We start from the raw sequence: 23,515 nt of genomic DNA, 5'->3' as shown, positions 1-23,515 counted from the left end.
GCGTCGGGGGGAAATCGATTCATGATTCACAACTTCCTTAATCGATATTGATAGTGCACCAAACCAAAGTTCTGACAAGAACAATCTCAGTTTTACTTATTATTGTTTTTGCAGTTGTTGTTTTTTAAATTGTCAGGTTTCTTAGAAAACAAGAATCAACCTGAGCAATAACAGTTTATGACGAGTACGGAAAATGAAAGTTTTAACAAGCAGTAGTGCTGAGCAAAGTGACTAGAACGCAACCACACACTTAAAAAAAAAACACACTTTATAAAGTCAGGCAACACTAACCAGGCTTTGTGTGATTCTATGTATTTGTACCTTACTTTGACCATCCGTTCGCTTTTATTGATCATTTGGGAGAGCAGGCAGACGTTTTGTTTTGTATTATAGCAGCTATCGGATGGAATCAATAGATGGGCTGCACAGGTTGTCGTGTCCGACTATCACAAGTAGAATCATAATAAAAGAAATACGCCGGTAAAATCAGCCCGTAGAAAACGGCTTATGCCACAATAGGATAGCAACAAGTAGTCAAGATAGTCAATTTAGCTTCGGTTGCTATGCTAACATCACCCATTTTATACCAGAGGAACTTTCATAACAGCGTTGTGATGCCAAACAGCGAGCAGCACTGCAGCGGTCGGTAAATGCAGCTGAAATACATTAATAAACAATGAATCACGGCACTCTGGAGAAAAATATAAGGTTGGAGAAGTCGTTATTTAATTTAATCTGGTTTCGTATGATTAAAAGCAACACGATCATCGACCCGACGTAAACGGTGACGTCATGACGCGGCAGCACCAGTCGGGCTCTGGGCGGTGTGAACAAAACGGGGCCTGAAAAGAAGAACCGGTTCCGAACCAGAAGAGCGCAAGCACGGAGCTAGAACGGGAACCGCGTTGGTGTGAAAGGGGCAAAAGACTGTCAAATTATGACAATTTATTACTTTTTGGGAAAAATGACAACCCTACTGGATACCCCTCATAAAATGGAACCCCTGTTCTTACAGGGAGGTTTGAAAACTTTTCCCTGACCTTTGTTTTTCGCCTCTTGTAAATGTAGACGGTCAAAAAAAAACATTGTTTGACGGGGTAATGACCCAAAGAGTTATGCAAAAGGAGACAATGGGTCAAAGATATAATTGGTTTTATTGGCCTCAATCCAAAAAGGTTAGAACCCCCTAAACCAAAGGGAAGTGAGGAAATCTGTTTGAGGAAACTGTTACAAATTAAGAGATCCTGTTAATCTCTTTCTCAAGCTTTAACTGTGTGTGTGTGTGTGTGTGTGTGTGTGTGTGTGTGTGTGTGTGTGTGTGTGTGTGTGTGTGTGTGTGTGTGTGTGTGTGTGTGTGTGTGTGTGTGTGTGTGTGTGTGTGTGTGTGTGTGTGTGTGTGTGTGTGTGTGTGTGTGTGTGTGTGTGTGTGTGTGTGTGTGTGTGTGTGTGTGTGTCAGGAGAAAGAAAGTGTGAGAAAAAGTAGAGAGAATGATAGAGTTAGAAGAGGGGAAAACAGAGATTAGGAATGTAGAAAGCAGGATGTCGCAACCTCTCCTGTGTTGTGAAGTGTATCCTCCCTCAGTGTTGTGTCACCCGTGGTTGAGGCAGCAGTCTCCCAAAGCTCCACCTAAACCTGAGTTGCTGAAACATGTTTTTAGCACAGCTGGTCTGCTGACAGTGGAGCAGAGCTGCACATTCACCATAGGATTTATTACACACACACACACACACACACACACACACACACACACACACACACACAGGGTGTGCTGCTATAACTTTAATGAAGCTGAGGCTGTTTTTTTGCAGCATTTTGTAATGGAGGAGCCACAGCTTGCCTGATATGAAGAGAACCTCTACTAATATGGGAGGAAGATGTCATTAACTAAAATAGTTGCAGGATTGATCATGCAATGTATCCTTCTTTCCAACAAGTTCCATGAAAACCAGACCTGTACTTATCCAGAAATCCTGCACAGAAAGAGCACAAGCCTAAACCTTCTCCTACTTGGCAGACATCAAAACAAGATCTGCTTCTGATTCAGGACAACATATAAAAGGACAACATAGTTACTTTAATGCGTGTACAAATCTTCTTCATTTTTATACTGCTCATCCTTCTTATATTTTGCATATTTCTGTAAAATGCCTCTATTAAAATTTCAATTCATTTTAAACTTTAATATATTGTTTTTTTTGCCTTGGTTTTTTGTATATTTCCATTCCGTGTCAATTTTTTCTTTATTTTTTGTGTTTCTTATCATACTGTACAGAAATCTCAGATTTACCCTGATGTCCTTGACATATTTCACCCCGCCCTACAAACTTTAAAACTATAGAGTTTATAGAGCAAGGAAGCAGACAATTATAAATGAGTTTCCCTTTAATGAACACATTGTTATTATAGGAAAGAGGAATGTAGACGGAGATTAAAAATGACTGGAATGTTTTGTCTTTTTCATTCTGAACTCGGTGTGCTGCAACCAAAGATTAGTGTGTGTGTGTGGTACCAGCTGGTACAGTGAGGTCTGATTAATGAGTAACGTTACCCTGCTGCACTCGGTTCTGCTCTGCAAAAAAAGGTAAAACCTGGATATTGACAGTTAACTGGGAACAGGTTTTTATCTCCATCTGGGCTCAGTGTGGCACCATTTTCTTCCCCATCTGAAATAAGCCTCAGTTTTCTGCAGTAGGATGACATACAGGTTGATCAGAAGTTGAGGCTGTGGTTTCTGCAGTTAAACTTTTCTGGCAATACAAACTTAAAGGTCCCATGACATGCTTTTCCAGTTATTACCCGTCCCCTTGTGTGTTATGAAGGTTTTTCTGCATGTAAACGGTCTGAAGAGTCACAAACCCTCAAAGTACACCCTGTAGCGAGTACAACTCTAACACAGAAAAGACCTGTCTGTGCTGCCCAAGAACGCCTCGTTGGAGATTTCTCTTTTTCTAAATGGACCAATCCGCGGAGCTCCTCTCACACACACGCACACGCACTCAGCCTTATTTTTCTCAGCTGCAGCTCCGGATTTCTCAGCCTGAGACAGCGGGCTGTGAGTCTGTGTGTGTGCTCGGGCCGGGCTTCGCCGTGTCCTGCTGTCCCGCAGACCCCACACAGCAATCAGGAAACGACACCAGTAACCCAGCTCACACTGTCCGCTCCAGCAGCGAGCCCCGCAACGTCCCGCCAACACGGCACCCAGACCCCACGCAGCCTTCTCATCTGTTTGTCATTACTGGTGTCCTTTTCTGGTTGCTAACAAACACCATTGTAACACATAGGCCCAAACCACTCCCTCGAACCTACCCCTCCGTGACGGAGTGAACTCCGTCTGTAGCCACACTCGCAGCTCAACGAGGCTCCCTCCTGTCAGGTGTAGGGAGTAAATACAGCAGCAAGCTTTGGGACGGCCTCCCCTCTCTCCGGCAGAAACAGGAAATGCCGTAACTGTATCTAACAACGGTTTCAAATCAGCATCTCTTCGACAAAAAGTTTAAATGAAAAACTCAAATAAAACTCCAAACATCTTTCATTGTGTTTCAAAGCTCTTTTAGTTTTAAACCTGATGTTTATAAGCTTCTTAGTTTTTTGCAACGGTCTGTAAATATACACAACTTTATAATAAAATGTACACATTTACCTTTTTCTAGACTAAACACAGGTATGATCCTAAGTTAAAAACATATGAGGTTATCATGAGGTTGTTAACATCGCAGTTTATCAGTGGATGTTTGCTGGAACTACTTGTATACAGCTTGTTTCCTGACGGACACACACACAGCGTGACTCCGGTCAGGTAGAGACCGGTCTCAAGTCAGCACCGCTGCAGACTCGCTGTTTGAGGGCTTGATAGCCCACTCCCCCTTCACACCGCTCCACACTCGTTGCTTTGTAACAGCCCTCAATATGGCGGACCCTCCGCGTGAACGCGCAAACGGAGGTGTAGGGTGCGGAATGGGAATGGGCCATAACCACTGATGTTCCGCTGTAACGGTGGTGGACTCATCAGAACAGAGTGGGCGAGCTGACCAATCAGAGCACAGTGGGCTCATTGGAAGGTGGGGGCAGGAGCTCCAACAAGCCGTTTAGGACAGAGAGTGAATCCACATACTATACAGAGATGCTGTATGAGAAACCAATGTGATTTTGGAACATTGAACAATGTAAATCTATTCTAGTAGACCTCAACAATGGAATTATGATCAGTAGAAATGGCCATGACATGGGATCTTTAAATGAAGTTGTTAATATCTCAATATCATATTATTTTCTTTCTCTCCCTGAGTTTTGTCGTGTTGGATTTTACTTTAATCATGTTTAACCTTCTCGGTGGCCCCTGTTATTTTTTTATTTTATATGTTTAGAAAATCAGCTCAATGAGACTTGAAATGTCAATCATGTTTTATTATCATTAAAGTTATTTTCCTCAGTTACATGCTGCTAAAGTGTACTCAACTTATGATTTGGGAATTAGACCACGCCATAGGGTCACAAGGCCTTTAAAAATACTTTTATATATATTTTATATATGTATGTTAAAATTCTCCCCTCCTTCTTCAGACTCTAAAGCCATCGTGGATGGCAACCTGAAGCTGATCCTGGGTATGATCTGGACTCTGATTCTGCATTACTCCATCTCCATGCCAGTCTGGGAGGGCGATGAAGAAGAGGTAACAGAAGATTTCATTTGGACTTGTATCTGTCTCATGACTTCAGAAAAAATAAATAAAGGTGCTATGTTGAATTATTTGAAAATTCTCTGAATGTCGTGTTTGGGTAATTGGACACTGAGAACGTTGTGGATGGTCTCACATTTTTTAAAGAGACATTACAATCAATACACTCATTGACAACACAAAGCAAACAAAACATGTTCATTGTTACATAAATAATTTTTTTAAATGTTATAACCTGAAAATTAAAAAGACAATACATCACAATTACAAACCGCTGTGAGAAATGTGACTGACTGGTGCTTGTTGTTGCAGGCAGAGTCAAAGACACCTAAGCAGCGTCTGCTGGGCTGGATCCAGAACAAAGTCCCTGACATGCCGATCAAAAACTTCAGCAAGGACTGGAGGAACGGCATGGCCCTGGGAGCGCTGGTGGACAGCTGTGCACCAGGTTGTGTGTGTGTGTGTGTGTGTGTGTGTGTGTGTGTGTGTGTGTGTGTGTGTGTGTGTGTGTGTGTGTGTGTGTGTGTGTGTGTGTGTGTGTGTGTGTGTGTGTGTGTGTGTGTGTGTGTGTGTGTGTGTGTGTGTGTGTGTGTGTGTGTGTGTGTGTGTGTGTGTGTGTGTGTGTGTGTGTGTGTGTGTGTGTGTGTGTGTGTGTGTGTGTGTGTGTGTGTGTGTGTGTGTGTGTGTGTGTGTGTGTGTGTGTGTGTGTGTGTGTGTGTGTGTGTGTGTGTGTGTGTGTGTGTGTGTGTGAAAAGTATACAAAACAATGTTTTACTTATGTATCTATTTTATTTATATTATTAAATTATGTGTGTGTTTGCAGGCCTGTGTCCCGACTGGGAGACCTGGGATCCAGTGAAACCAGTGATGAACGCCACAGAGGCCATGCAGCTGGCTGACGACTGGCTGGGCATCCCGCAGGTTAGATTCCTCTTTACATTACACATTTACATTTGTTTACCTTTCATTTGTATTTTTATTACATTTTTTAAATCATGACATACAGACTTTTCCCTTTTAATTTAATTTATAACAGAAAATAACGAATATAACAAATTAAATTCATTATTACTGTAGCCTTGAATGCTAACAATGCTAAGCTCTAATACATTTAGATGCAGGGGCTTTGCATCTTGCACTGTGCAAACAGCTGATGACCATCACATTATCTCTGAGTGGTGCAGCCTTTCAGAACAGAAGTAGCTCTGCTGTGATTTCCTCCAGAGGTCAAAAGTCAGCTCCTCACAGACGCTGTTTGGTTTACACATGTTTGTTTTAAAGCAAGAGGATGCAACCTGAGCTGAAACGGAAATGTATTATAATGGCTTATGTAACAAAAGACTGTTCTTGGGGAAATGATTAGGAAAGTATTTATGTCACTTTGGAATAACTGCTGCAGATATTAAAGCTTATGTTTGTCACTTAACTTTTAAGCCCTTCCTTCAGTATATAGAACAACTCCAGCAGTTATTAAGTGAAAGAAATCTGACTTCATATTCATAGTGGAATGGTAATTTGTGCCACGGCTGCATTACGTTATGCTCTGCTTCCTGTTAGTCTGCTGACACCCATAGGAAGTCTCCTCCAGAGAAAACAAAACTGACAAACCTCACACCCATGATGGTGGAAAATGAGTTAATTCCATTCAAAGATCTGACATTATAAAGAGGTTTTTTAATATCCGACAGCTGAGCATGTGAAGCAGAGTGACGTGTGGGGAAAATAACCTGATCAGAATAAGAAGACAGGGACTGTATGGTGTGACAGAGTTCAGGACTTCCCTGCCACATACCGGCCTTTTCTGCTTTGGGCTCTTTGGTCTCAATGAAGGGAAATCTTAAAAGGAAAAGTGCCTAATCCTCATTTCACTTCGTATCGCTGCAATGTGGATAATATGTGTCAATAAATGCTTTCTAGTGATTCACATCAACGGTTTACTTCAGTTAGTAGCTCTGGGTCTCTCGGCAACACGGGGAGAAGCAAAGTTTGTTTTGTAAAGGTTTTTATGATCATCTTTAGTAAATGGTTCATTTATAGTCCAACACTTTACTAAATCCCTATTTTCCTGTGAAGGAAAACCTTGAAATGATCAATTGTGATGTTTCCTAATTATTATTAATGCTATAATTGTTATAATAGTGTTTTATCATTAGTTTGTCATGTGAAATAATATTTGATATATTGTATCATAGATGATTATAGACAGCAACAATTTCATTTTGATTTAAAGTAAAGTTGACTTAAATACATGAAATAAAATGTGATTTACTACTTTATATTTGGTATTTGTTATGGATATTCATGTTCTTCAAATCATTTCCAAAATATTACAATGATTGACCAGAAACCAATTACTATCGAATTAGAAAGTACCATCTGTCTGATCTTTTTGTTTTTTAAATTTAAATAAAAGAGATTAGCCACATACACACTGACAGTCCAAATCTGATTTTAGAGATTTTGAATGATTAACAGATTTAGGTAAGTTTATTATCCTAATTCTGACCCGTCTTGGTGTGTGTGCAGGTGATAACTCCAGAGGAGATCATGGACCCCAGTGTGGACGAGCAGTCGGTGATGACCTACCTGTCTCAGTTCCCCAAGGCCAAACTGAAGCCAGGAGCCCCTCTCAAACCCAAACTCAACCCCAAGAAGGCCCGCGCATACGGACCAGGTACACACACTAACACTGAAAAACTAAATGGTTGAATAGAACACACACTGTTCATAGTTCATTATATTTTTGCAGATATATTTTAAAAAGTGTGTGTGTGACCTATTCCTCCGAGTGTGTGAATGCTAATGGAACACTGGTCTGACTTACAATGTGAGGAAGTGAGCAGCTGTTAGTGTGAACAAAGAAAGCCACTCTGTATCTGACACACACACACACCAATTGTAGCCTGCAGGAAGAAATTACCTTGAAATTGTTACAGGAAGCAGCACACACACACACACACACACACACACACACACACACACACACACACACACACACACACACACACACACACCAAACCACGTCACATATTATATTTTTTTGACCGCTGATGTACTTTTAAACTCATGGATCTGAAACTGGATTCATTTTCAAGTTTTTGTCATTATATTATTATTATTATTATTGTTAAATGAATATAGAATCAAGAGTTAGGGTGTATGAAAAAGCTCCAATATATAGTGCAGAAAGTAGAATATTGCCAAAAGTCTGTGTCATATACAGGACTGTCTCAGAAAATTAGAATATTGTGATAAAGTTCTTTATTTTCTGTAATGCAATTAAAAAAACAAAAATGTCATACATTCTGGATTCATTACAAATCAACTGAAATATTGCAAGCCTTTTATTATTTTAATATTGCTGATTATGGCATACAGCTTAAGAAAACTCAAATATCCTATCTCTAAATATTAGAATATCATGAAAAAGTATACTAGTAGGGTGTTCAACGAATCACTTGAATCGTCTAATTAACTCGAAACACCTGCAAGGGTTTCCTGAGCCTTGAAAAACACTCAGCTTGGTTCAGTAAACTAAATCACAAGTATGGGGAAGACTGCTGATCTGACTGCTGTCCAGAGGACCGTCATTGACACCCTCCATCAGGAGGGTAAGACACAAAAAGAAATTTCTCAAAGAGCAAGCTGTTCACAGAGTGCAGTTTCAAAGCACATCCACAAAAAGTCTGTTGGAAGGGGGAAATGTGGCAGGAAACGCTGCACAACCAAGAGAGATGACCGCAGCCTTAACAGCATTGTGAAGAAGAGTCGCTTCCAGAATTTGGGGGAGCTTCAAAGACAGTGGACTGAAGCTGGAGTCCAGGTATCAAAAGTCACTGTTCACAGACGTGTCCGGGAAATGGGCTACAATAGCCGTATTCCCATGGTCAAGCCACTTCTGAACTCAAGACAACGGAAGAGGCGTCTGACTTGGGCTAAGGAAAAGAAGCACTGGACAGTTGCACAGTGGTCCAAAGTCCTCTTTTCAGACGAAAGCAAGTTTTGTATTTCATTTGGAAGTCAAGGCGCCAGAGTCTGGAGAAAGGCTGGAGAGGAGCAAAATCCAAGTTGCTTGAAATCCAGTGTGAAGTTCCCACAGTCAGCGATGGTTTGGGGAGCCATGTCAGCTGCTGGTGTTGGTCCACTGTGTTTCATCAAGCCCAGAGTAAATGCAGCTGTGTACCAAGAGATTTTAGAGCACTACATGCTTCCGTCTGCTGAAAAGCTCTATGGAGATGAGGAATTCATTTTCCAGCATGATCTGGCACCTGCCCACAGTGCCAAAACCACCAGTAACTGGTGTACTGACCATGGCATTACTGTCCTCGATTGGCCTGCAAATTCCCCTGACCTGAACCCCATAGAGAATATGTGGGGTATTGTGAAGAAGAAGCTGAAAGACACCAGACCCAACAATGCTAATGAGCTAAAGGCCGCTATTGAAGCATCCTGGGCATCCATAACACCTCAGCAATGCCACAGGCTGATTGCCTCCATGCCACGCCGCATTGATGCAGTAATCCGTGCAAAAGGATTCCCAACCAAGTACTGAGTGCATTAATGGACATTTTCAAATGTTTGATTGTGTTTTGCTGTTATAAATCTTTTTTTTTTACTTGGTCTGAGGAACTATTCTAATTTTTTGAGATAGGATTTTTGAGTTTTCTTAAGCTGTATGCCATAATCAGCAATATTAAAATAATAAAAGGCTTGCAATATTTCAGTTGATTTGTAATGAATCCAGAATGTATGACATTTTTGTTTTTTTAATTGCATTACAGAAAATAAAGAACTTTATCACAATATTCTAATTTTCTGAGACAGTCCTGTATATATATATATATATATATATATATATATATATATATATAATCAGATTTATACAGACAGTTACACTGATAAATATGGATTGTCTTAAGGTCAGAACTGCAGTGTGGTCAGCAGTATAACTATCTATATGTATTGGTATGTGAGTGCAGATATACAGCAGGTAAGTGATGCAGTAAGTAAGAAGTAACATTAATGTTTACTGACTGTGTTGTTGTGTTCTCCTGCAGGTATCGAGCCGACAGGGAACCGGGTGCTGCGTCCGGCCGTGTTCACTGTGGACACGTTCAGCGCTGGGCAGGGGCAGGTCACCGTCTACCTTGACCATCCCGACGGCACCAGAGAGGAGGTACGGCCCCAGAATATCTGTAGAGATATATAGGAGCCATATTGAGAAACAATGTTTATCAACTCCCAGGTCTGTCAGTGATTAAAAACATTCAAAAAACTATCATGTGATAATCCTACAGATGCAAGAGGAGGTTTCATTTTAGCTTTTGTTCAAGTTAAGTTTGAGTTATTATGTTTACTTTAATATCATTTTTCATTACCATATTACTTTTATTTTCTATATGAGAATTTCTTCAAATGGAAAAAACATCTACATTTCTTAATTTCAGTCAAATGTTATTTAAAAGTATATATTTTTGTGTTTCTTCTAAATTGGGGGAGATGTGGTATAAGCTTATTTGGCTGTTCGTTTCGTCCTAAAAACAGTATTTCTCTGTGTCCAACAGCTGAAGGCGGAGCCTAATGAGGGCAAGAAGACGCTCAGCGTCACGTATATTCCTCAAGTCATGGGAACTCACAAGGTAAGGGTCATTTCTCTTTCTGTAAACATGTAAAAATACATTAAAAAAGGTTAAATGTATTTAGCTCTTAATGTATTTTTTCTTTGCCATACAACTGAGTAAAATTGTTTTTAAAGTCAAACTTGGCTACTTAACTCATTACTTAACTATTTAAGATCTGAAATTCTGTGGAAGGAAGTTTTATCATTATCATTCATGCTCTAACATCAATTTCATTTGTTTTTGTTTCCTAGGTAACGGTGATGTTTGCTGGCCAGCAGATTCCCAAAAGTCCCTTTGAGGTGAGCGTGGACAAGGCGCTGGGCGACGCCTCCAAGGTCACAGTGAAAGGCCCGGGAGTCGAATCTGTGGGCAACATCGCCAACAAACCCACCTACTTCGACATCTACACTGCAGGTCAGACACACACACACACACACACACACACACACACACACACACACACACACACACACACACAGTTCCCCCCGCTCATTGTTCTCTGTGTAACACACACCGGAGGCTTCTTGACATGAGTCAGCTTGTCAGGAATACTGAGTAAAAGCTTTTCCTTTCTACTGTACTCATTACAAATGAAGTCACAGTATTTATTAGTTACTTATTACCTTATCTATACAGCAGAAGGAGGAACTTTTTCTGTTACGTTAAGATAAGACATTTTTGTGGACTCTGTCCTGCAGTTCCACTGAAAGTGAAATCATATTTAAATCCTTCGATAAGATGTATGCTTGCTGCAGTGTTCCTGGAGTATCACTGAGATACAAATGATGTCATTTTTGTTGTCGCTTAAAGCACAAAAGCACTGTTGTGCACCTCTGTTTTTTTATAAACCTACAGCATCAAGTTTTTTTTTTTTAAGATGTTAAGCGCATCTTTCTTTTATAAAAAAAAAAAAAATCTTTTCATCCTATTTTTTTATATACCACAACATTACCCTTTGGTTATATACCTATTTGTTTGTAAGTTTAATAGCTACTGTAGATTCAGCTCAGTGGGTGCCGGTAGTTCAGAAATGTTTTTTATTTTAAAGATGTCATTCAGAACTGTGCAGATCCCTCTGTTTCCAGAAAAACAGAGATGTTGTCACATTCAAACTAAACCTTCTCCCCCTGAATGGCAGCGCACGCTGTTAATGTTTTACCCCTGTTTAAATTACTATAATTCGGTATTTAAGTTCAATTTCCCGCTACTTTTTCTTTTGATGTAATGCTACTCTAGACTTATACTCCAATATATTTATTTGAAGCTTTAGTTTAGCTTTTTTACTAGTTCTTTTACATAAGACATACATTCACATTTATAAATAACTTCAGGTTAAGATGAGCTCCATCTTTATCAGCTGTGGTTGAGTGCTTTGACTTTTTCAATGCTAATACTATTGTACTTTTACTTAATAATTGCGCAACTTTTACTGAACTAAAAGATCTGAGCATTTCTTCTACTGGCTTAACAAAACATTTCTCTATCTGTTATCATATTTTCAGCATGGGTGATGTGTTTTCACCATTTCAATATATTCAAGTTACTGCAGTGACTGAGGTATAAGGCTGACTGGTGATTTTTCTGAGCAGGGGCCGGTACAGGGGACGTGACGGCCATGATCCGAGACCCTCAGGGCCGGCAGCACGTCGTGGAGGTGATGATGGAGGACAAGGGCGACAGCACCTACCGCTGCACATACAAGCCCACCCAGGCCGGCCCCCACACCGTCACCGTCAGCTTCGGAGGGGCGGGGATCCCCAAGAGCCCCTTCAGCGTGGATGTGGGCCCCGGTGAGTCCTTTCTTTAAGCTAATGAACTTGCAGTATCCTTGCTGTTTTATCTTCACGGCTGATTGTATTTATTGTTAATCGGCTAAATGCTGTGTATGGTAAAATAATCATGGCCCTACTGAACCTTCCTGTAATGCGTCTCCTCTCCTGATGTGTGTGTTTCTCTGGGTCTGAGCAGCCTGCATGCCGGGAGCGTGCCGGGCCACGGGGCGGGGGCTGCAGCCGGCAGGAATGAGAGTGAAGCAGGTCGGGGACTTCAAGGTGGACACCAAGAACGCCGGCAGTGGAGAGCTGAAGGTCGTCGTCAAAGGACCCAGTGAGTGTTTACACTGCAGAGTTAATTGAAAGGACTACACCCAAACATTTGAAGCTTTATTTCAACATTGACATTTTAACCTGAAAGCGACATTGGAATCTTTTGCACCTTTTTCTGTTGTCTCTGTTAAACTGGTATGTCTGCACAACTGCAGATAAAGATAGGACTACACTAATTTAAGTGTGTTATTTGTGGCTGGTGCTGTTTGTACAATTAGTTCCCAGTGCTGCATAGGATTCTTTTAGACTTCCAATAACTCCAGAGCGCTGGAAAGTCCCCCCAAAATTGATGTAATTATTTCAAAAATTGCCACCAAAAAAATGAAATATGGTGTTGGTGGCATTTATCCAGACATGGTTGATCCCCAGAGGATACATCTTCATTTCACATTTGTTTATGAAAGGTAAATGCAGAGGGATGATCAGTTTTCCTAAGATACATCTTTCCTTTTTTAATAAATATTTTATTTATTATTATTGACTATATTAATATGTTATTGATTGTTGTATAAATTGTATTATTTATCATGTGAGGAGAAGTATTTTGTTAATAAATAAAAGGATAAAAATGTATTTAGATAATATATACATTTTTCTAATAGAAAAAAAGAAAAAACTTTAATCAATGCCTATAAAGGCACGTTTATTTATTTAGCACCTTTCAACACAAGGCAATTCAAAGTGCTTTACAGAAATGAAAAACATTAATAGCATTTAAGAAACATATTATAAAATGATATCTAAAAACACTCATTTAAAAGCAATTATATAAAATGACATTTAAAAACACTCATTTAAAAGCAAAGCTACATGAATCACAGTTACAGTGCAGTGTGAGATACACATCTGAATGAACCCCCCTTTGGAAAATTATAATTGGACCCCATGGTACCTTTTAGTTTTCGCCAAAACGATTCCTATTTTAATAAAGAGTGATGGCTAAAGAATATATTTTCCAAAATGTCCGGACGTTCTCTAATGTGTGTGTGTGTGTGTGTGTGTGTGTGTGTGTGTGTGTGTGTGTGTGTGTGTGTGTGTGTGTGTGTGTGTGTGTGTGTGTGTGTGTGTGTGTGTGTGTGTGTGTGTGTGTGTGTGTGTGTGTGTGTGTGTGTGTGTGTGTGTGTGTGTGTGTGTGTGTGTGTGTGTGTGTGTGTGTGTGTGTGTGTGTGTGTGTGTGTGTGTGTGTGTGTGTGTGTTCAGAGGGCATCGAGGAGCCGGTGAAGCTGACCTCCAGTCAGGACGGTGTGTTCTCCTACGAGTATTATCCCAACGGCCCCGGAAAATTCACCGTCTCCATCACCTGGGGGGGTCAGCACATCCCCAAGAGGTGAGCTGTTACTGCGTGTGTGTGTGTTCAGAAAATTACCTCAGCACATGACCTGATCTGAATGGTTGGAGCCAAACACTGTGGGAGTGATGTGTTCTTTATTTAGTCTCGGGCTGGGTCCTTTGTCCTTCATAGGGTTTTTTTTATCATATTCAGTGACCCTCATCCTGGTTTGGTTGACTAAACCAAAACAGGGCTTTGTGGACATTTAAGTCTTATCTTTGTTAACTAAAACTGTAAATATTATTGTATAGTTTGATTCAAAGTAATTCATTGAAATCCCTTGCAAAAAATTACATTTGAGTCTTTTATCATTAGAATATTTTAAAAACTAGTCAATCTAGTCTAGCCAGAAAATAAAATTACTTAAACCTCCCGAACCCTGTTGTTATCATTGATGACTTAAACTGAAAAAAGTTATTTAGACTGTACATAAAACAGAACTGCTGCGTTGACCAAATGTTTTTAAGTATAACAATTTGTAATCTTTTTATTAACGCATAAAATAGAGATTTTGTTCAAGTTTTTAAACTTGTTTTTGCAGTAATATTCCACAATTATATTACAGCACAATACAGCAGTTAGAATTTAATGACATCGTTGCCCTCTTATCATACACCTTAGTCATGGAGAAAAAAGTCATTGATTCACTTATTAAGTCATAGTAGCCACACTTAGACAAACAAGATCTGTTTCTGAACTTGTACATGTTAGGGAAATATCTGTAAATATATAATTAAATGAAGCAAAACATTTCACAGAGTCATGTCCTGTGTCTAAATGCTGTTGAGTCATAATTACACACAGGCAGCCTCAGAGGTCAGACACAAGAGAACGTTCCCACAATGAAGAAGCAATCTTCAAATCTGTGGAGGTTCGGAGAAGCTGACCTTGAGCATGTTTCTGTTTTATTTCATCCAGCGCTGACTGTTAGGTCATCCAGATACTGTAACACACAGAGAACGTGTTCTATCTCTGTTTCTGATTATCTGCTGGACGGACACAGAGACAGACAGGGAGAGAGTTTCAAGCTTTTTATCCAGATTATACAAATTAGGACAAGCTACCTGAAGTACTTTCAGGGTGTCATGTAAACACTTTAACTATGTTTATGAACGCATTTGTTGATACAAAACATAATGATTCAATTGTTTAAAAATCCAGACACATGTGCACAGATGAACAGAACACTTCATGTTAACTGAATAACCAGTTTTTGAGTCCTGAGCTGGAAGTTCTGGGAGTAGATTTTTCAGCAAAGCTCTTGCATACAACATTTTGGAAATCACTGGAAAAACTCATTAGTCGTGGTCCTGCCTTGTGAACGGCATATATTTTTTGGCATCACTGGGAAGATTGTCGATATCCACTTTGATCCATCTTACTTTTCTTTTAAATATAGACATATTATCTTTTCTAGCATTTGGACAACCTATGTTGCAAATGTATTATCTTTTTTATTTACACATGGCATCTATTGCCTGGCCGTTCCATCCTGGGAGAGGGATCCCTCCTCTGTTGCTCTCCCTGAGGTTTCTTCCATGTTATCCCATTAACTGTGGGGGGTTTCTTTGGGAGGTTTTACTTTTCCGATGTGAGGGTCTAAGCAGTGTTTCCCCTAGGTTTACTGCTTTGGGGGGGTGCTGCCTTGGGGGGGGGGGGGGTGCATTGGGATATATATATATTTTTTAAATCCTCTGTAGCAGAGAGAGGAGCTGTGGATTATTGTTATTGATTCATGCATCAGTGTTTCTTAGGGTCAAAAACACTAAACTCACAACTTCAAAATGAAAGCGTTGCCGACCTACACTGTGGCCTTTGTGCACATGATAGTAAAGCCTTTGAACCTGGTGAACCTCTGGGCAGGCTGCACATCTGATGCAGCTGTGCAGCCCGCTCAGAGGCTTGGTCCAGATGTGGCCAAGTTAAATGTCCAGCCTGTCAGAACTCCCAGCTACAGGTAGCCCGGAGACCTCAGTGTTCATACATTACAGATGCACCAGGACACGGATCATCTACAGAAGGCTAAATCACAGATGAGAGAAAGCCGGATTAAATATCTGTACAGCTGTGTGCTCGGAAATGCACGTTAGGAAGGGAAGTGATATAACAGTGTTTATAGTGCTCACTCACACAGATGCACCAATTAAAATACAGCACAGATGGCATTGGTGGTGCTACACATGTGTTTTACTGCTGAAATATTACAAAACAAATATTATTCTAATGAAAATAGTATATAATAAATAAATTAGAGTAATACTTATTATTATGATGAATTATAAATAATTATATTGTTATTATAACATATTTATTCGAGTATGGGATGGCATTGTTGTGGTATATCAACTGCCATTTTGCCCTGTTATTTTTAATGGTAAAGCACCCTGGTTAACGCTTGTTATTTCTATTTAAATTGGCTTTTTTAAACGGTTGATTTCCTTATTTTTAGTAGTAACAGCAGAAGTAGTAGTTGGTGTAGGGGGACGTTTTGGCAGACACTTTAAAAAAGTTAGACAAAGACACAATTGAAGGCAAGAGGGAAAAAAGGAAAAAGGAAAGTGTGTGATGGTAAATCCCAACAGGCAGTTTTATTTGGCGTGAAGCTAGTTTCTGAACGCACATGAACACCACGCACGCACGCACGCACACACTCGCACCCTTAGATGCAGTAACGGTTGAAGATTTGATTAGTGGTGTGTGTGTGTGTGTGTGTGTGTGTGTGTGTGTGTGTGTGTGTGTGTGTGTGTGTGTGTGTGTGTGTGTGTGTGTGTGTGTGTGTGTGTGTGTGTGTGTGTGTGTGCTGTCTTATCAAAGCCACACACACTTTACTACTATGTGATTTATGCTTTCTGACAGTATTTTTCTTCTTTCAGTCCATTCGAGGTGTCAGTAGGTCGTGAAGCGGGGCCTCAGCAGATCAGGGCCTGGGGTCCTGGCCTGGAGGGGGGCATTGTGGGTAAACCTGCCGCCTTTGTAGTGGAGTCCGTGGGCACTGATGTTGGAGTGCTTGGTGAGTTATTCTTGGTTTTACTGCTGTCACAATCCTGCTAACCCCCACTTTACATTCAGTCTAATCCCACCTTCTGTGCCTTCAGGGTTTGCCATCGAGGGTCCTTCTCAGGCTAAGATCGAGTGTGAGGACCAGAACGACGGCTCCTGTGATGTCCGATACTGGCCGCTGGAGGCCGGGGAGTACGCCGTCCACGTGACCTGCGATGAGGAGGACATTGAACACAGCCCCTTCATGGCCTTCATCGTCCCCGACAACAACGCCAGTGATTCTGAAAAGGTCAGAAAGACACAAAAACTGATGAAGAGCAGCAGGTTGTATTTTTTGATGGCCATCTTGTGCTGGGCAATGTTGACAAAATCACAATATTTTTGACCAAATACCTCAATATCGATATTGTCATGATCTTAAAGAATTGACTATTGGTGGGTTCAATATATTTTAACATAATGAGATGATAAATAATCATTACTACTGATGAAAAAGTGATAGAGTGGTTATAGGAAAAAGATAGAACAGTCTGGAAAGTTTAAATAATGACATCACTTTACTCTAATGGTTCCTTTAAAAACCGTTAATCGATATAAATATATTACGCTATCTGAAATCTAACACGATATCCAGCCTCGTATTTCAATTAATATAACATTGATATATTGCATAGCCTTAAGGCCAACCCGGAAGTATCCCACCGTTTTGTAATTGCAATACAACTCAAAATTATCTTTGAAAAGTTTCTGTTTTAAACATTTGAACCTGGCCGGATTTACGCATGATAATTGTAACTGCAGAAATGCAATTTAGCTGTTCATCATGGTCTGAGTCTATCTGATGTTTACTGAAATCTTCTTGATTTCTATTGTAAAGTTTGGAAAACAAAACAAACTTTTATTCCACATGTGAAACAAGAAGGTAATAACACCAGAGTATTTTAAGGTTGATGATATAAAACTAATTGTCAAAAAGACAAATCACTTTACAGCCAGTTTAGCTTCCACTCGACTCCAAAATATCTGAACATGTGCAAGGGTGCACACTCTTAAAGTACCAGTGCTCAATTACAAAAAAAAGATATATACATTCTTTCTAGACAAACAATAATAAACTTAAACCTCAATTAAAAACATCCTTATTTAGGATTATTACATTATTTCTTATATACTCAAATTAGAAAAGTTATAACGCCAAAAGTACATATTCGAAGAAATTAACAGGAATACTATGAGAAGGTCCTTGCCTCTAAATATGTATGTATGAAAGAATCAGTGTTGGTTCTGTGGTTGTAGGTTCAGGCTTACGGGCCAGGTCTGGAGAAGACCGGCTGCCTGCTCAGCCAACCGGCAGAGTTCACGGTCAGCGCTAAGGATGCTGGGAAGGGACCTCTGAAGATCACGGCTCAGGTACTGACACACTATAAGACTTTCAGAGATGTCAGAATACTTATTTGGTTATTAGGTGTTTTCAAATTGTTTGCACATTACACTAAGGATCTACAATAGGGGGTCAAACAGTACAAGATCGTTCACAAGGAGGACATTCACAAGACTGTCTACACTCTAATCCACATTTGGTGAAAAAACACACACGAGTTACGGAAAAGAAGAAAGGCCTCGCGGGAGAGTTCTTTCTGACAAAAGCGATCCACATTTCTTGTGGTGATTAAGGAAGAAAAAAAGAAGGTGTTGAGGTGTTGCTTCGTCTCTGCTCTAATTGCCGCTCTCAGACAGACGTGTGACGCACGTTATTTGCTTGTGTTGTTTCTCATCACGTCTTATGTTCGCTGCTTCTGCATCTTAAAAGTGTGAATTTCTGATACTGCCTACGATTATACTCTGACTATTTTCATTATCGATGAGTATATTGACTGTTTTTGAAGTGCTTTATCAATAAGATAATTTAATAATTCTCGTGGTAGCAATAGTTGTTGGAGTATTTTTCATTGAAACTTTTGAAAGCAAAACACAATTGAAGGTACAAGAAGAAAAATAAACTCAATCTGACAGTTGTATTTGGCGTGAAGCTAGTTTCTGAACACACATGAAGACTACACACACACACACACACACACACACACACACACACACACACACACACACAGCAAGGAAGTTTGTTTGTATCGTTCTTCAAACCTAAAAACACTTTTTGGATTTCAGTGTTTTATTTTGGAAATCGTAAACCGTAATGTAACCTGACCTCTGTCTCTCTGTCTGTCAGGACGCAGAGGGACTTCCTGTGGAGGTGAAGGTGAGGAGTAAAGGAGAGGGGCTGTACTCCTGCTCCTACACCCCCACCTCCCCTCTCAAACACACCTTGGCCGTTACCTGGGGAGGAGTCAGCGTCCCCAACAGCCCCTTCAGGGTAAGCAGCCAATCACAGCTCCTCGTTAAAACAGGAAGAGATGTCCCGCCCAAACCCCAGGACCCATTTAAGACAGGAAGTGCTAAGGTCATCCAATCAGAAGCTTTAGTTAAGGCAGAAAGTTTCAGCGTTATCCAATCAGAGTCAAAGGGGAGTTTTAAGACGGGGCAGGTGAATATTAAAGAAGGGGGCAGTAAAACTAAGAAGCCTCTGGTCATCATCACTACATACACTGAGCAGAGGTTCAGCTACTAGATCAGCTGCACTGAAGTCAGTTCTTAGAAGAATGCAGAAAAAGGGAACGGCTACCTACGCGACCCAACCACGGATAAGCGGGAGAAGATGGATGGGTGAAACATGTATATTCTAGATTTTCATCTCCTACCCCTTTTAACTAAACTTTGTGCTACCGTTTTCACACTTGGAGCAAATCGATCAAATAAAAAATCTATAAAAACAAGACTATTTAATCAGAATACAACGAGAAAAACAACATATATCAAAAAAGGAATGGGGTACTACTTGAAGAGACAAAGGAGGACTGCCTCAGGTAAAAACAAACATAATCAAGAAATTGATTCAAAAAATACATGAAGAAATATGTCCACCATGGGAACCCTTCACTCACTGCCCCCTTTTGAAGCAGGTCACAGAACTACTGCGGCCTTCAGGTAACAATAAACCTCTATGTATTTGCAAAGTGCTCATTCTAATGAAATAAAAACACAACAATTCTTAGTTTAAGCTGATTATATACTCATGAGAACATAGTTAGGAATAATATAGTAAATGCCTGTAGATTGTGTTGCCAATTAAAACCACAAGTTATGTGTTATTAAGCCAGCAGTACAACATATGTTAATCAGTTGTTTTTGTGCCAAAGTGATATTTAACTATGAGTCTGTGTTCATTTGTTTAATATCTGAACTGCATACCTGACTTTCATCATAAAAATGTTCTGTTCTAAATAAGCATGACTGCCATCACTAACACTACTGTTTAATACTTGTTCAACAAACCCAACTGTATGTCTTTTAAATAATTTACACATTTTATATAACAGATAACCACACTGTAAGCTCTGTCTGTGCACTGTTATAACAACCTTTGGTTTGTCTTTTTCAACCTCAACAAGCATGTTCTGTATGTAACCCCCTCATGCACTTCCCCAGTCTTCCCTGCACTGTAACCCCTGCCCATGCACCTTTTTCTTTTTATACTTTTTTTACCACTGCACCAAAACAGCATAGATTTATTTTCTTAATGAAAATAAATCTTAATGCTGTTGGATGAAAACCTCTTCACAAGTTTTAACATCATGTATTATAATTAAAGTCTTGACAATTAATCTAACAAGCATTCATTTAGGATGCTCTCTTAGCTCTATGTTATATCCGCATTCATGATGATATGATTTAAAGAATTTAAATATGTTGCTCCATTGTATTTAATCAAAGTCTAATCATAAAACCAAAACGTAGTATATTCATTATATACAACAAATCAAAGTGGAAAGGTTTTTATTTTACAATTGAAATGCAGTTACCAGTCTTCTTTGCAATGTACCCACCTTTTTCATTTTTCAGATTTGGAGTTTTAGCTATGAGGTTTTTGACCTTGTTTATCAGCTGTCTTCCCTTCTCCCAGTTGTCACGGTTTGTTTCCACCACAGGACAAATAAGTCTCATGAGGAACTTCCTGTCTGAATATATGTTTCTGTGCTGCTAAGGAATTTATGATGATGCCAACCGGCTTCAGGACTTGGCCAGGACTTTCCTCTCTTTGTGTTGAAATGTCAGAGGTACAAAGTCCAAAAGTTTATAGAAGAACATAGTTGATGCAGCTTTGGAGCTTTTAGAGACTTTGCAAGTGACATAATGAGGGTTAAAATCTGGACACTGCAGTTTAGTATATCTGTTCAAAGCTTTTCTTAGCAGTCATTGTCGAACAATAACATTCTACTACATTGAGAAATGTAAGTTTACCCTGGTATTTGTACTGGTCCATAGCATTTCAGCAGAGAAGTTTATACTTGTCTGAAAGTTATTATTTCAAAGTTTAGAGCTGATGTCACTGTGATGGATCGACAGGCTTGTTGTGAGCTGCAGCAGCCTGCAGGCAACCGCTGCACCTTTTTCCAGCTTTATGTTGACACAGTACGTGAATAAAAAAGTAAACAGTCACACCCAGCTCTCAGCTGAAAACACCTTTTCATTAAAAGTGAATGGTGAAAAAGTGATAGTGAAGGCGGTGTGGACAACACGTGTTACATGTAGCTGCAGTTTTTGTGTTGTCCTGATTCTCATGAAAACAGAATATTTACTTCTACTCACAAGATTTATGAATTTAACTTAGGAGGTTGACTGATACAACTTTGGCTGCCCTTGGTTTTTCGTTTTTTCACTTAAAAGAAGCTGGAAGACGGCTGATAAACAAACGTACTGCAAGTCAGAGAAATTATCTGAAATGCCTGACTGGCTTACCGTTCTTATATTTTAATTGAGGGTTGACTTTTGATCTATGTAATACTTTTAAACAAAATATTTTTGAACGATTTTATTCACTGAACTTGTTTTACCAAAGTTTAATTTAGTCAAATATGTTTTCTTGCATACATGAAGTGCATGCATTTTTTTATTCGATTTTTTGTCTCACGGTGAATCTGTAACTAACATGTTGACTGAAACTAACCATCAGCTGTACTAAAACCAAAATAATTTCTATCAAGTTGAGTCGCAAGTCGAAGATAGTGTGGTTTCAAAATAAATAAATTCTGACATTTCATTTCAATGTTTTACTGTGTTATTTGGATCATTTGCTATATATTTTTTGCTGGTATGCATGACAGTGATGTTTTTTTGTATTTTTCCATCTTGGTAAGTTATGTAGGACTAGATACTCCTACACACAATTCACTTTTAGCTGTAGTTATTTGAAGTGATAATTATGTAAAATATAATTTTAGTTTTACCAAAGAAAAAACCCACCCTGTTTTTCAGACACTGTGTGGCTGTATAGCCCACTCTTTATAAACAACTGCATTCATCTCGGCTCAATGTTTGCTGTGTTTGTTTGATATTTAAAACTAATTTACTGACTCCAACCTGCAGCATGTGTCTGTACTCGAAAGTGCTGGTTTTCCAACAGTTCTTGTTTTTCAACCAGCTTGCTGTAGAACATGCTTTGAGCAGCTATAAAAGACAAAACTAGAGCTTGTTCATTTAATTACTAAATGACAATAATGGTACTGTTATTGTTTTGGGTTCATTATGAACTGACCACTCTTGTAAACAGTGTTTTAGAGGTAAAGTCTTAAGACAATGTAAGTTGTAGATGTGATCTGCTTTTACTTATTCATATATGAGTTCTTGTTATCTCTCTATATCAATCAGTTCTTCATTGGTGCCTCTAGAGCTGCAGCCGGGAAATCAGCTGATGAGAAATCAGCTGATGAGAAAACAAAGAGAAAATGCTTTACATGAACAGTATTGTTTTTTTTTAACAGGACAAGCCTCTTATCCATTTTAAATATATGTCTAAAGTTCTGATGCACAACTTATATTAATATCACTTGATCTCAGGGGCTTTACTTTAACTCTTGTCTCTGAACTCCTGTCCAAATATATGGAATACATTGATTCAAAAAAAAAAAAATGCTATATTTGCTGAATATATAAATATTAATATGGTTGAGTTAAATCAAGCAGCGTACAAAATATAACCTGTTTGAAAATGTGAAATATATATATATATATATATATATATACACAAGTAAAAATCAGAAAAGTAGGGGGATCAACGATGGAACCCTGTGGCACTCTATATTTATGTAGTTGTTTCCGATGAATGATTAGAATAGGAAAACATTTTTAACTGCTTTTGCTGTTATTAACATTGCATTATCTTAATGATGGAATAATGTCAAATAATCGTGTTAATAGTCTCCTGTTTTGGTGCTTGTAGGTGAATGTGGGTAAAGGCAGCCACCCCAAGATGGTGAAGGTGTTTGGTCCTGGAGTGGAGAGAACTGGTCTTAAGGCCAACGAGCCAACACACTTCACTGTGGACTGTTCAGGAGCTGGAGACGGTGAGATGAACAAAGGCACACACAAACACAAACACACATAGTGTCAATTAGGACGGGATATCCCCACATACAGTTTTATTCGGTGTTATATCAGTTTCCATCGGTGTCAGAACAACACAAACATTGACCTATAAAATGTGGTCTGTGAATGGTTCTCACACACACACCCACACACACGTTTCCCCCTGGTATGTAGTAGAGGTGATCTCAAAGCAGAAACATCCTGAAGGGAAATTCTTTACTTTGACCTTCCTGAGCAGATCACACTCACACATGCTCACACATGCTCACACTTCACCATCTACCTGCACTAACCATGTACAGACA

At 39.4% G+C, this 23,515-nt stretch overlaps 1 pseudogene across 1 annotated transcript in view; it reads left to right on the top strand.

Moving 5' to 3' along the window:
• The window catches only part of LOC307038849 (filamin-B-like), a 79,317-nt pseudogene that overhangs the window by 27,734 nt on the left and 28,068 nt on the right, over positions 1-23,515 (top strand). The window contains exons 2-16 of the transcript XR_013810659.1: positions 4,562-4,671; positions 4,990-5,125; positions 5,501-5,598; positions 7,204-7,351; positions 9,735-9,853; positions 10,242-10,316; positions 10,550-10,712; positions 11,888-12,088; positions 12,267-12,404; positions 13,604-13,730; positions 16,607-16,743; positions 16,829-17,022; positions 18,030-18,143; positions 18,958-19,101; positions 23,065-23,188. The product of XR_013810659.1 is annotated as a filamin-B-like (transcript). The remainder of the gene's footprint in view (positions 1-4,561; positions 4,672-4,989; positions 5,126-5,500; positions 5,599-7,203; positions 7,352-9,734; positions 9,854-10,241; positions 10,317-10,549; positions 10,713-11,887; positions 12,089-12,266; positions 12,405-13,603; positions 13,731-16,606; positions 16,744-16,828; positions 17,023-18,029; positions 18,144-18,957; positions 19,102-23,064; positions 23,189-23,515) is intronic.

This window comes from Notothenia rossii (genome assembly GCF_949606895.1).
Source record: "Notothenia rossii genome assembly, chromosome: 5".
In the NCBI taxonomy this organism is placed as follows: domain Eukaryota; kingdom Metazoa; phylum Chordata; class Actinopteri; order Perciformes; family Nototheniidae; genus Notothenia; species Notothenia rossii.
The sequence above is the reverse complement of the archived record's forward strand: the minus strand, read 5'-3'. Positions and strand labels throughout refer to the sequence as shown.